We start from the raw sequence: 17,055 nt of genomic DNA on the forward strand, positions 1-17,055 counted from the left end.
ACAAGCTAAGTATTTTGGGGGAAGGGCAAGGAATGAGTCTATTGTTATTGGGGGTGGGGTGATGAGAGAGGGCTGGAAACATGTATGTAACTTTTTAATATCAATTTTATTGAACTTTCCCTTCAAAAATGTCACCGGAGCTGGCGCAATGGCACTGGATGCCGTTGCCGGGGGCGGAGCGCCCGCCCCCTACACGTCATCAGGGGGTGTCCGCCACCGGCCATGGAAATGAGCCACCGTGTTTAATATCGCGGAGGCTCGGTGGAGTAAATCCCGTCATCTTTGAAGCTCGCCGCCTGGTAAAATTCAGCCCAAAGACTCAAAGTCCGAAGCAGTGTTACAACTAAACAACACTGAATTGAACAATGTAGGCAAATTCTGCTACCTAGGGCCAACGGTTTCTAGTGAAATGAAGCTTAATGAGGAGATGTAGCCTTTGGAAGGCTTCAGGCAAGAGCCTGGAAAAATCCTAAACCTCAACTGCCACATGACTAAGGCCGTAATGTTATGCTCAAGCGGTGGCTCTGTCCACTGGCTAAAAAGTGGGGGCCGAGCCCACCTCTGCAGGGCCTGGAAGCCACCGTGCAATTTTACATGGCCTTAATGGGCATCGGTTGGGAATTCCGCCCCTCTGAGGCAGGAAGTCCCGCCTCCAAAAACTGCTGGCCAGAGGGCCTGCAGCTCTTCAATCCTAGCAGCGCCACGAGAAGTAGTGGCCACTGCTGGGATTGCACCCAGCGACAAGTGGCTGGGCCCCGGCAAGGGGGATGAGGGTTGGACTGTCGGGCAGTAGGCGGTAGTTTTAGCAGGCGATCCTCCCCAACCGCCTCCACCCCCCCCCACCCCCAACCCCCTGCACCTAAGCCCACAAGGAGGCTGTCTAGTATTACTGGGCAGCCTCCTTGGGTGCTGAAGTGCCCGTTCACTGCTGATGATATACTAGCAGCGGTGGGAGGAGGTCCTTAAGTGGCAATTAACGATAGCGTACAATGCCCCCATTGCAACCGGCAATGCCTTGCTCGAATTAGACTGTACTCCCACCTGAAGACTCAGAACAGGTGAACAGTAGATGTGAATCACTGGCAACAATGCAAAGCCAATGAGATCAGATTAACTTGAAAAGCTCAACATCTACCAAAAGTCTGGGCTTGGAATTTGTATCCTTGTCTAAAGCAATGACTCCAATAGCTAAAGTTGGACCTGCAGTTTGAGCATGTGCAATGTACACAATTTTCCTGAAATCATTTTTTTCATTTTGTTAAACGTCAGAGTGCTTCTTTCCTAGACTTCAACAAAATCTATTTGGTTATTTGAAGAAAAGTTCAAGAACAAATTTCACAAACTTTATCCAGGTAAAATGTATCAGTATGCATTTTTAAACAGAGTCTGTTTCCGTGCAAGTGAATAAGAAATAATAAAAAACATAAGACTGCACAGATGACACCTGTTACAGCTTTAGTAGATGTTACCGGCATTCCTCCTTTCATTTCTCCTCTCGGGTACTTTGCCTCACAAAACTCTGCCCAAATATTTCATTGCCTTCCTATTCTCCTGCCACAGTCTGACTCCCTGTTGGATAAGCCCACAGTTTCCTACGATGTCTTGGTATTCACCAAAGGGCCCATTGAGGCTCTGCCTTAAGAGCAGCAACCGCAACTTCCCCACCTCTTCACTTGATGACTTTCCCACCCAATCTTGATAAATTCCTTCCTGTCCCGTTCAGGCCTCCCACCCCTGACCCTGTGAAATCTGCCAGAGCATCAATAATCATCATAACCCTCCACATTTCCCTCGTGGATGACCGCATTAACATTAGGGCATCGACGAAAGCTCAGCTCACAGGGCTTGACGGCATCTTACCACCCCACATGGCTATCCTTTCCAACATCTTCCCCACCCAAACTACTGTGTAGCCCTCGGCACCAAATCTCACCGTGCCACCTTCTCCTTTGTTCCAGCCCTCTCACCTCTCCTTTAAAATCTTTTGAGTCTACTGCCCGTCCAAGCCCTATCCTGAGTTTCACACAGATATCCTCACTTGATTCCTCCCTCAGCCTCTGCACTGAGTAACTTCTCATCCTTGGGTAATTTTAACCTCCGTCTCAACTCACTTTGCCCTATTTCCTCTCTGTTTACTGTCCTCCTTTATTCTCTATATAAAGTCTCCGACTATAAGAACCAGGATTCACCACACCAATGAACTAGCGATTTGTAATGGGAGTTGTGACACCCACTAGAGGACTGGAAGAATCTGGATTCATCATAGTAATGAACAATGTTCATATCATCAAGAACACAATACTGAACAACTTAAATGGCCGAATGGTGAACTGGCAGTGTACAGAGTAATTACAAAGCCAGAATCCTTAACTACAAGAACGGACACATAAGCAGAAGATTAGAAAAAAACTCCTTATAATGAAGCGAAAGACTCTTGGGAGGACCAGAAGAACATTGCCTTATCTGATAACAGCTCGAGCTAGCCCATGTAGAAAAGGATGGGAGAGAAAAAAATGGTAACCTAGAGTAGCTTACTGGAGTTCTCTCAAATAAATGGCTGAAATACCCATATTTTGGATTGCACTCTGCAATCAAATGGATAATCACACTGACTATAGTATTGAATCTTAAACCCCAAAAACATGAGATACTTAAACTTCAAAAATCTTGAAGGCCTCAACCTGCCTACTTCCAGGTTTAATGGAGGCAGGACAAGGCATGGGCAGCCAAATCCCTCCCAGGAGGCAGGCTGGTCAATTAAATCTTTTGACCTGTTTTGCAGGTTTAACCCTGGCCAGCTGGGTTTCCCAGTCCTCAGGAAACTTGACAGCTGAATGGAAACAAAGACAGCCTTGGGGAGAAGTGTGTCCCTCCATCTCCCCCACAGAGTTGGGGATCGGAACCCCCACCTCCTACTAGCAGCAGCAGGTAACATACCTGCAGCTACAAACTCCTCCAGAGTTCCTCATCCAACTGAAAGCCAAGCCTGTCCAGCAGGCTGACTGCTGGGTGGGGAACCTGTCAAAGTAAAAACTACACACACTGCACAGGGAAACTCAAACTTCTGGGTTTCCCCACAGAAGGTCATCCCCACCACCATACCCACTCCTCCCACAGTGCAGTTTGCGACACTGACCACCTTCTTGGGCAGTTCCTCGGAAATTAGGATGACTTCCTTCCACTCCAGTGTTGTGGGTCCTTGGGTGACTGAATAGTCCGATTCTGGATCTGCACACTCAGCCACAGGTGGGGCAGGTGGTGTTTGGTGAAGTGAGTGAATGGGATGCTCGAATTTCCGAATGCTCCTTCCGCTGTTTGCACTTGGTCACTGCCTGGGCATGTCGACGTTGTTCGAATTGGCTGACACCTTCGCAGATGTTTCTTCTCCATTTTGGGCAGTCTCGGGCAAGAGACTTCCACGAATCAATGGAGATGTCATATTTTTTCAGGGAGGCTTTAAAGACATACGAACATACAAATTAGGAGTAGAAGTAGGCCATTCAGCCCCTCTAGCCTGCTCCGCCATTCAATAAGATCGTGGCGGATCTGTTTTTGTCTCGAATTCCACATTCCCATCTACCCGCGAGAATCTTTGATTCCCCTGTTGAACAAGAATCTATCTACCCCGCCTTAAAAATGACGCCACCTCCACCACCTTCTGAGGCAGAGAGTTCCAAACTCGCACAACCCTCTGAGAGAAAAAATTTCTCCTCATCTCTGTTCTAAAAGGACAATCCCAATTTTAAAACAGTGTCCCCTACTTCTGGACTCATCCACAAGAGGAAACATCCTTTCCACATCCACCTTGTCAAGACCGTTCAGGATCTTATATAATTCAATCAAGTCTCCCCTCACTCTTCTAAACTCCAGTGAAAACAAGCCCAGTCTGTCCAACCTTTCCTCATAAGACAACCCACTCATTCCAGGTATCAATCTAGTAAACCTCCTTTGAACCGCCTCCAACGCATTTACATCCTTCCTTAAATAAGGAGACCAAAACTACACACATTATTTGAGATGTGGTCTCACCAATGCCCTGTATAACTGAAGCATAACATCCCAACTTTTATTTTCAATTCCTCTCGTAATAAAGAATAGCATTCCATGAGCCTTCGTCATTACTTGCTGTACCTGCATACTAACGTTTTGTGACTCATGCACTAGATCCCTCTGCACCTCGGAGTTCTGCAGTCATTCTCCGTTTAAGTAATACTCTGCTTTTTTATTCTTCCTGCCAAAGTGAACACTTCACATTTTGTCACATGATACTCCATCTGCCATATTTCTGCCCAGTCACTCAACCTATCTACATCGGTCTGCAAGCTCCTTACGTCCGCTTCACAACATCCTTGTATCATTTCATATAAACATCGAAAATAGGAGCAGGAGTAGGCCATTCAGCCCTTCGAGCCTGCTCCACCATTCAGTATGATCATGTCTGATCATCCAACTCAGTAACCTGTTCCCGCTTTCCCCCATATCCTATGATAGCTTTCACCCCAAGAGCTATATCTAACTCCTTCTCGAAAACATACAATGTTTTGGCCTCAACTGCTTTCTGTGGTAGCGAATTCCACAGGCTCACCACTCTCTGGGTGAAGACATTTCTCCTCATCTCAGTCCTGAAAGGTTTACCCAGTATCCTTAGTCTATGACCCTGGTTCTGGACTCCCCTGCCATCGGGAACATCCTTCTTGCATCTACCCTGTCAAGTCCTGTTAGAATTTTATAGGTTTCTATGAAATCCCCCCTCACTCTTCTGCACTCCAGCGAATATAATCCTAACTGACTCAATCTCTCCTCATATGTCAGTCCCACTATCCCAGGAATCAGTCTGGTAAACCTTCGCTGCACTCCCTCTATAGCAAGAACATCCTTCCTCAGATAAGGAGACCAAAACTGCACACAATATTCCAGGTGTGGCCTCACAAAGGCCCTGTATAATTGCAGCAAGACATCTCTGCTCCTGTACTCGAATCCTCTCGTTATGAAGGCCAACATACCATTTGCCTTTTTTACCACCTGTTGCACCTGCAGCGACTGGTGTACAAGAACACTCAGCTCTCGCTGCATATTCCCCTCTCTCAGCTTATAGCCGTTCAGATAATAATCTGCCTTCCTGTTTTTGATGCCAAAGTGGATAACCTCACATTTATCCACATTATACTGCATCTGCCATGCATTAGCCCACTCACTTAACTTGTCCAAATCACCCTGAAGCCTCTCTGCATCCTCCTCACAACTCACCCTCCCACCCAGTTTTGTGTCATCTGCAAATTTGGAGATATTACATTTAGTCCCCTCATCTAAATCATTTATATATTGTGGATAGCTGGGGTCCTAGCACCGATCCCTGCGGTACCCCACTAGTCACTGCCTGCCATTCGGAAAAAGACCCATTTATCCCTACTCTTTGTTTTCTGTCTGCCAACCAATTTTCTGTCCATCGCTATACACTACCCCCAATCCCATGCGCTTTAATTTTACATGCTAATCTCTTATGTGGGACTTTGTCGAAAGCCTTCCAAATAAACCACATCCACTGGCTCCCCCTCATCAACTCGACTAGTTACATCCTTGAAGAATTCTAGTAGATTTGTCAAGCATGATTTCCCTTTTGTAAATCCATGCTGACTCTGTCCAATTCTGCCACTGTTCTCTAAGTGCTCTGCTATAAAATCTTTGATAATGGACTCTCGAATTTTCCCCATTACCGAAGTCAGGCTGACTGGTCTATAATTTCCTGTTTTCTCGCTATCTTCCTTTTTAAATAGTGGGGTTACATTAGCTACCCTCCAATCTGTAGGAACTGTTCCAGAGTCTATAGAATCTTGGAAGATGACTAGCAATGCATCCAGTATTTCTAGGGCCACTTCCTTAAGTACTCTGGACTGCATACCATCAGGCCCTGGGGATTTATCGGCCTTCAATCCCTAGTACAAGAAATGATGCCAAATAGTAGTAGTTCACATTGGCCCTCAAGCAATTCCTACCTGCTAAAGGCTTACCCGGAAATTCCAATGTTGATATTGATAAAGCTTGGAAGTCACTGAGTTCAATTATCGATGACACTGCAGCAGCATCTTTTGGTAAAGGCAGAACCCGCAACAAACACTGGTTTGACACCTACTCAGCAGAGATGCCATCTACCATTAAAGCGAAAAGCACAATATAAAGCCAACAGCCAGAACACTGCATGACTTGAAAGTAGCCTGGGCAGTCATGCAAAAGACAGGGAGACACATGCAAATAAACACTGGATCAAGCCATGTCAAGAAATCCAAACTGCTTGTGGCAATGGGAAGCTACATTCTGTGTATGATGGGATCAAAAGGGCACCTGTTCCTACTATCACCAAAGTTCTTTTGGGCCTCCTTATCTCGAGAGACAATGGATACGCGCCTGGAGGTGGTCAGTGGTTTGTGAAGCAGCGCCTGGAGTGGCTATAAAGGCCAATTCTGGAGTGACAGGCTCTTCCACAGGTGCTGCAGAGAAATTTGTTTGTTGGGGCTGTTGCACAGTTGGCTCTCCCCTTGCGCCTCTGTCTTTTTTCCTGCCAACTACTAAGTCTCTTCGACTCGCCACAATTTAGCCCTGTCTTTATGGCTGCCCGCCAGCTCTGGCGAATGCTGGCAACTGACTCCCACGACTTGTGATCAATGTCACACGATTTCATGTCGCGTTTGCAGACGTCTTTATAACGGAGACATGGACGGCCGGTGGGTCTGATACCAGTGGCGAGCTCGCTGTACAATGTGTCTTTGGGGATCCTGCCATCTTCCATGCGGCTCACATGGCCAAGCCATCTCAAGCGCCGCTGACTCAGTAGTGTGTATAAGCTGGGGATGTTGGCCGCTTCAAGGACTTCTGTGTTGGAGATATAGTCCTGCCACCTGATGCCAAGTATTCTCCGAAGGCAGCGAAGATGGAATGAATTGAGACGTCGCTCTCGGCTGGCATACGTTGTCCAGGCCTCGCTGCCGTAGAGCAAGGTACTGAGGACACAGGCCTGATACACTCGGACTTTTGTGTTCCGTGTCAGTGCGCCATTTTCCCACACTCTCTTGGCCAGTCTGAACATAGCAGTGGAAGCCTTACCCATGCGCTTGTTGATTTCTGCATCTAGAGACAGGTTACTGGTGATAGTTGAGCCTAGGTAGGTGAACTCTTGAACCACTTCCAGAGCGTGGTCGCCAATATTGATGGATGGAGCATTTCTGACATCCTGCCCCATGATGTTCGTTTTCTTGAGGCTGATGGTTAGGCCAAATTCATTGCAGGCAGACGCAAACCTGTCGATGAGACTCTGCAGGCATTCTTCAGTGTGAGATGTTAAAGCAGCATCGTCAGCAAAGAGGAGTTCCCTGATGAGGACTTTCCGTACTTTGGACTTCGCTCTTAGACGGGCAAGGTTGAACAACCTGCCCCCTGATCTTGTGTGGAGGAAAATTCCTTCTTCAGAGGATTTGAACGCATGTGAAAGCAGCAGGGAGAAGAAAATCCCAAAAAGTGTGGGTGCGAGAACACAGCCCTGTTTCACACCACTCAGGATAGGAAAGGGCTCTGATGAGGAGCCACCATGTTGAATTGTGCCTTTCATATTGTCATGGAATGAGGTGATGATACTTAGTAGCTTTGGTGGACATCCGATCTTTTCTAGTAGTCTGAAGAGACCACGTCTGCTGACGAGGTCAAAGGCTTTGGTGAGATCAATGAAAGCAATGTAGAGGGGCATCTGTTGTTCACGGCATTTCTCCTGTATCTGACGAAGGGAGAACAGCATGTCAATAGTCGATCTCTCTGCACGAAAGCCACACTGTGCCTCAGGGTAGACGCGCTCGGCCAGCTTCTGGAGCCTGTTCAGAGCGACTCGAGCAAAGACTTTCCCCACTATGCTGAGCAGGGAGATTCCACGGTAGTTGTTGCAGTCACCGCGGTCACCTTTGTTTTTATAGAGGGTGATGATGTTGGCATCGCGCATGTCCTGGGGTACTGCTCCCTCGTCCCAGCACAGGCATAGCAGTTCATGTAGTGCTGAGAGTATAGCAGGCTTGGCACTCTTGATTATTTCAGGGGTAATGCTGTCCTTCCCAGGGGCTTTTCCGCTGGCTAGGGAATCAATGGCATCACTGAGTTCCGATTTGGTTGGCTGTATGTCCAGCTCATCCATGACTGGTAGAGGCTGGGCTGCATTGAGGGCAGTCTCAGTGACAGCATTCTCCCTGGAGTACAGTTCTAGGTAGTGCTCAACCCAGCGGTCCATCTGTTTGCGTTGGTCAGTGATTATGTCCCCCGATTTAGATTTGAGGGGGGTGATCTTCTTGATGGTTGGCCCAAGAGCTCTCTTCATGCCATCATACATTCCTCTGATGTTTCCGGTGTCTGAGGCCAGCTGAATATGACTGCATAGGTGTTGCCAGTAGTCGTTTGCGCAACGCCTAGCTGTTCTTTGTGCAGTACTTCTGGCTGCTTTAAGTGCTGCGGATGTTAAATCGCTGGGGGCTTTCTTGTAGTTCAAAAGTGCAATGCGCTTAGCGGCTATGACAGGTTCCAGCTCTTCATTATGAGATTGAAACCAGTCTGCATTTCTCTTCGCACTTTTGCCGTAGGTGGTCAAAGCTGACTCATAGATGGCGTCTCTGATGTGGGCCCCAAAGTATCACCAAAGTAGCACTTCTGAAATCAACAAATGGTGAAACACTCACCGACAAAAGCAAACGGATGTCCCGCTGGGTTCAACACTGCTGTGAGCTGTACTCCCATGAGATGGACATCTCTCAGTCTGCTCTTTTGCAGCTTCCTGTCTTGAATGAGTTAGATGCAGAACCCTCATCACTTAAGCTTGAAAAGACCATTTATTCCTTAGCAAGAAAAATGGCATCCAGTAAGGACAGAATGCCAGCCGAACTGCTTTCGCGCGGGAAGTTCAGCCTACTGCCATATCTTCATGACCTCCTCCTTCTCTGTTGAAGGACAGGATTGATTCCACAGGACTTGCGTGATGCAAAACTCATCATGTTAGACAAAAACAAAGATGACAGAGAAGACTCCAACAACTATCGGGGCATTTCACTCCTCTGTCACTGGAAAGGCCTTTGCTAGGGTTGTGCTGAAAAGGCTTCATCAACTTGCAGATTGCATGTATCCGGAAGCACAGCATGGTTTACATGCTGGCAGATCTACAGTGGACGTGATCTTCTCCATATGCCACCTACAAGAGAATTGTAGGGAACAGGACATACCTCTCTAACTTGCTTTCGTCGATCTCACAAAAGCATTCGATACTGTCAGCAGAGGCAGGACTCAACAAAACTTTGGAGAAAATTGGCTGTCTACCAAAGCCCTTAGTCTCATGCATTCCTTTCATTACAACATGCACAGTACTGTACAGTTTGACGGATCTACTTCCAACAGTTTCAGGGAGAACAATAGAGCTTACCGTGGCTACAAGAGCAGGTCAGAGGCTAGGAATCCTAAGGCGAGTAACTCACCTCCTGACTCCCCAAAGCCTGTCCACCATCTACAAGGCACAAGTCAGGAGTGTGATGGAATACTCTCCACTTGCCTGGATGGGTGCAGCTCCAACAACACCCAAGACGCTCGACACCATCCAGGACAACGCAGCCCGCTTGATTGGCACCCCATCTACAAACATTCACTTCCTCCACCACCGACGCACAGTGGCAGCAGTGTGTACCATCTACAAGATGCACTGCAGCAATGCACCAAGGCTCTTTAGACAGCACCTTCCAAACCCGCGACCTCTACCAACTAGAAGGACAAGGGCAGCAAATACATGGGAACACCACCACCTGCCAGTTCCCCTCTAAGTCACACACTATCCTGACTTGGAACTATATCACCGTTCCTTCACTGTCGCTGGGTCAAAATCCTGGAACTCCCTTCCTAACAGCACTGTGGGTATACCTACCCCACATGGACTGCAGCGGTTCAAGAAGGCAGCTCACCACCACCTTCTCAAGGGCAATTAGGGATGGGCAATAAATGCTGGCCTGGCCAGTGACACCCACATCCCATGAATGAATAAAAAAACAGGGCTGTGTCCTAGCTCCCACTTTGTTTGGTATTTTCTTCTCCATGCTCCTGACATTTAGCTTCCCTGCAGATATGGAAGGAGTTTACTGCATGCTAGGTCAGGCAGCAAGCTCTAATAACTATCCAGATTGAAAGTGAAGACAAAAATACAGAACATCTTGATCAGAGAACTTCTCTTTGCTGATGATGCTGCGCTCGTTGCCCACATAGAAACTCAGCTACAAACACTCATGGATTGTCTCTCTCATGCCTGCAACCTGTTCTCCCTTGCTATACACAGTCAAGAAAACTGTGGTAGTATAAAAGCAAAATACTGCAGATTCTGGAAATCTGAAATAAAAGCAAAAAGTGCTGGAAATACTCAGCAGGTCTGGCAGCAACTGTGGAGAGAGAAGCAAAGTTAACGTTTCAGGTCTGTGACCTTTCATCAGATCTCACGAAATCTGTGTTTATGGGACAGGGCGTTCCATCTCCGCCCTCGATCACACTAAACACTCAACTAGAAGTGATTAGCAAATTCTGCTATCTTGGGTCCATGGTGACAGACAATCTGACTCTTCATGCAAAATTCGACACAGCATCGGGAAAACATGCACCATCTTTGGCCAGCTCATGAAACCTTCATGGAAAAACAAGCTGACCCTTAGGACCAGAATGCTGGTTCATGAGGCCTGTTTTCTCAGCCCCTTGTTGTACGGCCTTGAAGTGTGGATGACTTACAGCTATCAGGAGAAGAAACTCAACAATTTTCATCTTCAATGTCTGTGGTGCATTCCCGGCATCTCATGCAAGGGCAAGATCACGATTGTGACAGTCCTCTCAAAGGCAAATCTCCCAAGTAAGCTAGCACTCATCAGGCAGAGTCACTTCGATGGCTTGGGCATGTTCACAGGGTGAAAGACAGATGCGTTCCCAAGGACATTCTGTACAGGGAGGTAGCTGGAACTAGACGACAAGTAGGACACTCAAAGCTCCGCTTCAAGGATGCTTGCAAGTGTGACATGGAGGCCCTAAACATCGATATTCACAGGTAGGAGATATTATCCAATAACAGAGGGAAATGGCAACATTACCAGTGGCTGATGTGCTCGGCATCGGGATTAAAATTCAATCCTAAGCAAATCCAAATTGTTGGGGATTCTATCACGTTTCTAGGTGTAAGCATAGACGAAGATGTATGCAGCCCAGGCAAAAATAAAGTACAGGTAATTCAGTGCCTATGTTGCCCATATCTGTCACATCATTACAATCCTTGCTGAGGTAACAGCAGAGATAGAGGATTTTGGAATGGGCTTTTGAAAAAGGAAAGCTCTCAACATTGCCCCAACAACTATGCCTACACTGCTGTCCCCCAACAAGGAACAGCCATTTTACCCTGGTGTAGACTGCAGGAAGATACAATATACATGGAGGACAGTGACAGAGTAGTAACATTGACTTACCTGAGGGGAGACTCGGCAGCTGGAGTGGAGCTGGAGGGAATTGGGAGCACCGAGGAGAGGAGAAATTGAGGCCCAGGCTCGGGACCTTTCGGAACAGGGCACGCTTGAATTTGAAAAAGTGAGAGAGAGAAAAAAAAAATCAAACTGTGACATCACAGAAAGGCTGTATGTTGAAAGGCTGGTGAGTATTATAGCTGTGTCCGTTTCTCTAAAGTTAGGGAGTTAGTCAAAGGAGCTGGGCAATTTAAAACAGTTTTGTTTTACTGAAGTGAAGAAGTGTGATGTGATGCATTTTGGGAGGACTAACAAGGCAAGGGAATATACAATGGATGGTAGGACTCTAGGAGGTACGGAGGCCCAGAGGGACCTTGGTGTACTTGTCCATAGATCACTGAAGGCAGCAGTACAGGTAGATAAGGCGGTTAGGAAGGCACATGGAATACTTGCCTTTATTAGCCAAGGCATAGAATATAAGAGCAGGGAGGTTATGATGGAGCTGTATAAAACACTAGTTAGGCCACAGCTAGAGTACTGTGTACTGTTCTGGTCACCACACTATAGGAAGGACGTGATTGCACTGGAGAGGGTGCAGAGGAAATTCATCAGAATGTTGCCTGGGCTGGAAGAGCTATGAAGAGAGACTGGATAGGCTAGGGTTGTTTTCCTTAGAGCAGAGAAGGCTGAGGGGGGACCTGATTGAGGTATACAAAATTATGAGGGGCATAGATAGGGTAGATAGGAAGACAGTTTTTCCCTTAGAGGAGGTGTCAATAACCAGGGGGCATAGATTTAAGGCAAGAGGCAGGAGGTTTAGAGGGGATTTGAGGAAAGATTTTTTTCACCCAGAGGGTGGTTGGAATCTGGAATACACTGCCTGAAAAGGTGGTAGAGGCAGGGAACCTCACAACATTTAAGAAGTATTTAGATGAGCAATTGAAACACCATAGCATACAAGGCTACGGGCCCAAGTGCTGGAAAATAGGATTAGAATAGATAGGTGCTTGATGGCTGGCACAGACACAATGGGCTGAAGGGCCTGTGATTCTATAAAAAATAAGGGTTCAGTAAAACATTTGGTTAACTTCCCTATATTTAAATGACATCAACAGAAGGGAAGTGAGTAGCTGGTGAGTCTCTTTTTTTTTAAGTAGTAAGATTTATTAGTATTAGTAAGGTTTATTATCTAATACACAGGGGAATGGCAGGAAAGCTTTGACCTCTTGAGTGCACATCCTGTGCTATGTGGGAACTCTGGGACGCTTCCCATGTATTGGATAACCATATGTATAGCAAGAGTCATCGGCTGCAGCAGCTTGAGCTCCGGGTTTCGGAGCATGAGCAGCAGCTGGTGTCACTGCGGTGCATCTGTGTAGTTGAAATCTTCGTGGATAGAATGTTTATGGATATGGTCACCCCACAGGGAGAGGGAATGGATGACCACCAGGCAGTCAAGAAGAAATAGCTGGTAGTACAGGAGTCCCCTGAGTGCATCTCAATCTCCAGCCAGCAGTTCTGAATACTGATGAAAGTGATGGTTCTTTTGGGAAGTGCAGCCAGAGCCAAGTCCATGGCACCATGGTTGGCTCAGTTGTACAAGGAGACACGAAGAAGACTGGAGGAGCAATAGTGATAGGAGATCCGATAGTGCAGGGAACAGACAGGCATTTCTGCGGCTGCAGACATACGGGTTCGATTCCGGGTACTGCCTGTGTGGAGTTTGTAAGTTCTCCCTGTGTCTGCGTGGGTTTTCTCCGGGTGCTCCGGTTTCCTCCCACAAGCCAAAAAGACTTGCAGGTTGATAGGTAAATTGGCCATTATAAATTGTCACTAGTATAGGCAGGTGGTAGGGAAATATAGGGACAGGTGGGGATGTTTGGTAGGAATATGGGATTAGTGTAGGATTAGTATAAATGGGTGGTTGATGTTCGGCACAGACTCGGTGGGCCGAAGGGCCTGTTTCAGTGCTGTATCTCTAATCTAATCTAATTGTTACTTCCCTCGTGCCAGGGTCAAGGATGTCACTGAGCAGCGACAGAGCACCTTGAGAGGGGAGGGTGAACAGCCAGCAGTCATGGTCCACATTGGTACCAACAACATAGGTAAAAAGAAGGATGTGGTCCTGTAGTCATAATTTAGGGAGCTAGGTAGGAAATTAGTAAACAGGACCTCAAAAGTAGTAATTTCCAAATTACTCCTTGTACCACACGCGAGTCAGGATAGAAATAGGAGGATAAAGCAGATGAATGCATGGCTGGAAAGATGGTGCAGGAGATTAGATTTAGATTCCTGGGACGTTGGGGCCAGCTCTGGGAGAGATGGGACCTGTACAGGCACCTAAACAGAGGCAGAACAAATGTCCTTGCAGGGTGATTTTCTGGTGGTATTGGGGAGGGTTTAAACTAACTTGGCAGGGGTGTTGGAACCAGGAAGTAATACTAGACAGGAGTACCAAGGTGCACAGAATACTGGGTGAGGTAGATCACATCAAAGTAGGAAAGAAGAAGTTATCAGGTGGGTTCAAAGTAAGTGAGAAAGTAATAAAGTCTAAATTAGGGTGGATGTATGTGAATGCGCTGAGTGTGGTAAATAAGTAAGTTGCAGGCACAGATTGCCATGTGGAAATATGATGTTGTGGTGATAACAGTGACCTGGCTCAAAGAAGGGCAGGTCTGGGTATTAAACATTCTTTGATACAAGGTGTTCAGGGAAGATAGGAAAGGAAGGAAAGAGGGAGGGGTGGCAGTATTTATTAAAGAGAACAATGCAGTGATGGTGAGAATGTCCCAGAGGGTTCAAGAACAGAATCTAGTTGGCTAAAACTAAGGAACGAAAAAGGTGCAATTACATTGCTCTGTGTAGACTAAGGGCCACCAACCAGTGGGAAGGAGGTAAGCACGGTTGTCCAATATACAGCCCATGGGCCAGAATCAGGCCCTCCAAAGATTTCCATTGGCCCTCGCATGTAAACTGCTGGAATGTCAGGCACCTTGGCGGGCAGCTATAGGTTTGTTAGGACCACGCTCCAACACAAGATGGCTGCACCCAACGGAGAGGCGGCGTTCACAACCTGTCTCCATTATCCACATTTATGGTGAGTGCACAGACAGGGAGTGAGGAACGGGGAGTGAGAGAGATGCACAGAAAGCGATCAAGAGAGAAAGAGAGATAGCGGGAGAGAGATAGATGGAGAGCGCGGGACAGGCATGTGGAGAGAGAGAGAGAGAGAAAGACAGAGAGTGAGGGAGAGAGAAAGACAGGGACCATGCGGGGAGAGATAGTGAGACCGAGACAGGGAGGGGGAATGACACAGGGAGGGGTAGAGACACAGGGAAGAGAGACAGAGAGGGGGAGAGAGAGACTGGGGAGAGAGCAAGATGGGGGGGGGGGGGGAGGGGGAGATGGGAGGGACAGGGAGATGGGGGGAAGAGGGAGATGGGGGAAGGGAGAGAGAGATTGGGGGAAGAGAGACAGAGAGAAAGAGGGAAAGAGAGAGAGAGAAAGGGGGCGAGGGAGAGGGGTAGAGAGGGACATGTGGAGATGGGAGGGAGGGGAGGGACAGAGAGGGAGAGAGACAGACACAAACACACAGAGGGGAGGCAGACAGAGGAGAGAGAAAGACATCAAGAAAACTCCTGACAGATGGACAGCTATCAGAAATACTCCGTATTGCTACATCAAGTATGCAGGCAGAGATTGAGAACTTATGCAAGCAAAGACAATGCCAGATATATCACTAAATCAGAGATCAACATAGTGACGAGAAAGTAAGTCGATAAATTAGTATTCTCATTGTTGTTTGGATTAACAGTAAGATTTTTAATGCCTTTATCTTTTTGAAGTTGTTTCACCGCCCCCCCCCCCCCCCCCCCCAATGTAGAACAAAAATTGTAATCTGGCCTCCCCCCACCACCATGTGAAAAGATTGGACACTCCTGATGTAGAGGAACAAATCTGCAAGGAAGTTACAGAGAGGTGCAAGAATTATAGAGTAGTTATAATGGGGGACTTTAATTAACCGAGTATAGACTGGGATAGTAGTAATGCAAAGGGGAGAGAGGGGCAAGAGTTCCTAGAGTGTGTTCTGGAGAATTTTCTACAGCACTATGTTTCTAGTCCACTGAGGAAGGAGGCACTGCTAGACCTAGTTGGTATGGTGAAATCAGGAAAGTAGGGCATTAAGTCGATGTGATAGATAGTTGTTATGTGTGAGGTGTGATCTAAAACAGATCTGAACATTTCAGTCAGTCCCTGATACTCAAATTAAAGCAAAATATTGCAGATGCTGGAAATCTGAAATAAAAACAAGTGCTGGAAATACTCAGCAGGTCTTTCAGCATCTGTGGAGAGAGAAGCAGAGTTAACATTTCAGGTCTGTGACTGTCCATCAAAACTCGTATCCTGATATTCAACCTTTTGCTCATTTGTCACCCCAGGACTAGCCATCCATAATATAAATCGTTATAAGTCTGTCTCCTTTGTATTGATGGAGTGCTGCACTATTGGAGGTGTTGTCTTTTGGATGAGACATTAACCCGAAGTTCCACTTGCCCTCTCAGATGGAGATAAAAGTTCCTGTGACACTATTTTGAAAAAGAGCTGAGGGAGTTCTCCTCAGTACCCTGATTGATATTCATCCCTCAACCAATGTCACAAACAGATTATCTGACATAACTTACCCTATATATGTTGTAGTAGCACAGCAGATAATGCATAATCTGTGGAAGAAGTTTCTTGAATCATAGAAATTTTACAGTACAGAAGAAGGCCATTCTGTTGTAACTAACGCAAGGCCTGTGCACTGGTATGATCTGTTTGGTGCCACTGTATTGGAGCATACAATTATGGAGTCCCAGAGTCCCAATTGAAAATCTGATACCGAATTTAATCTTATGAACTGTAAAGACAATTGTCTCATTTCCATCAGAACTCACTGCAGCATAACAATCAAAAAATAGACTAATTGCAGTCTGAACCGTACAATTTACATATCCATGGGCGTCCTGTGGAATTTATTTTTGAATGTTTTGTTGTACTCCCATGTGTTCAGAGTATTATTATAATAGCTTTATGTTGTTGCTGTGTTTTGAAATGTATTAAGAAGTTGGCCAGGGTTGCTGGCAATATTGAGAGATTTTACAAACAATCACAAATGTTGCAAATGAACCATCTGCTTAAAGGTGATGTAACAATTAAAAAATTCAACTGCTGCACAACTGAGACCTGAATGTTGGTCTCCGAGAACCAACGGCTGACTACAGTGAAGAATCTAGTTTCATTTTAACTCTCGGTTGCTAGGGGGACTATAAGAACCAAGATTCATTACAATAATGAACAATGTTGTAAGAACATAAGAAGTAATATTAAAACTTAATGGCACAACTGGTGAACTGGTAATTCACTCAGTAATCACAGAAAAGCAGGCAGAACGGAGAAAAACAGCTGGTATATGTGGTAACTGAAAACTCTCAGAAGGAACCGAGAACATTACCTTATTTGGTACCAACCCGTTAACCCAGATGTATAAAAGGATGAGTTGGGCGACAGGAAGGAAAATGAA

Source organism: Heterodontus francisci, chromosome 9, assembly GCF_036365525.1.
Source record: "Heterodontus francisci isolate sHetFra1 chromosome 9, sHetFra1.hap1, whole genome shotgun sequence".
NCBI classification, from domain to species: domain Eukaryota; kingdom Metazoa; phylum Chordata; class Chondrichthyes; order Heterodontiformes; family Heterodontidae; genus Heterodontus; species Heterodontus francisci.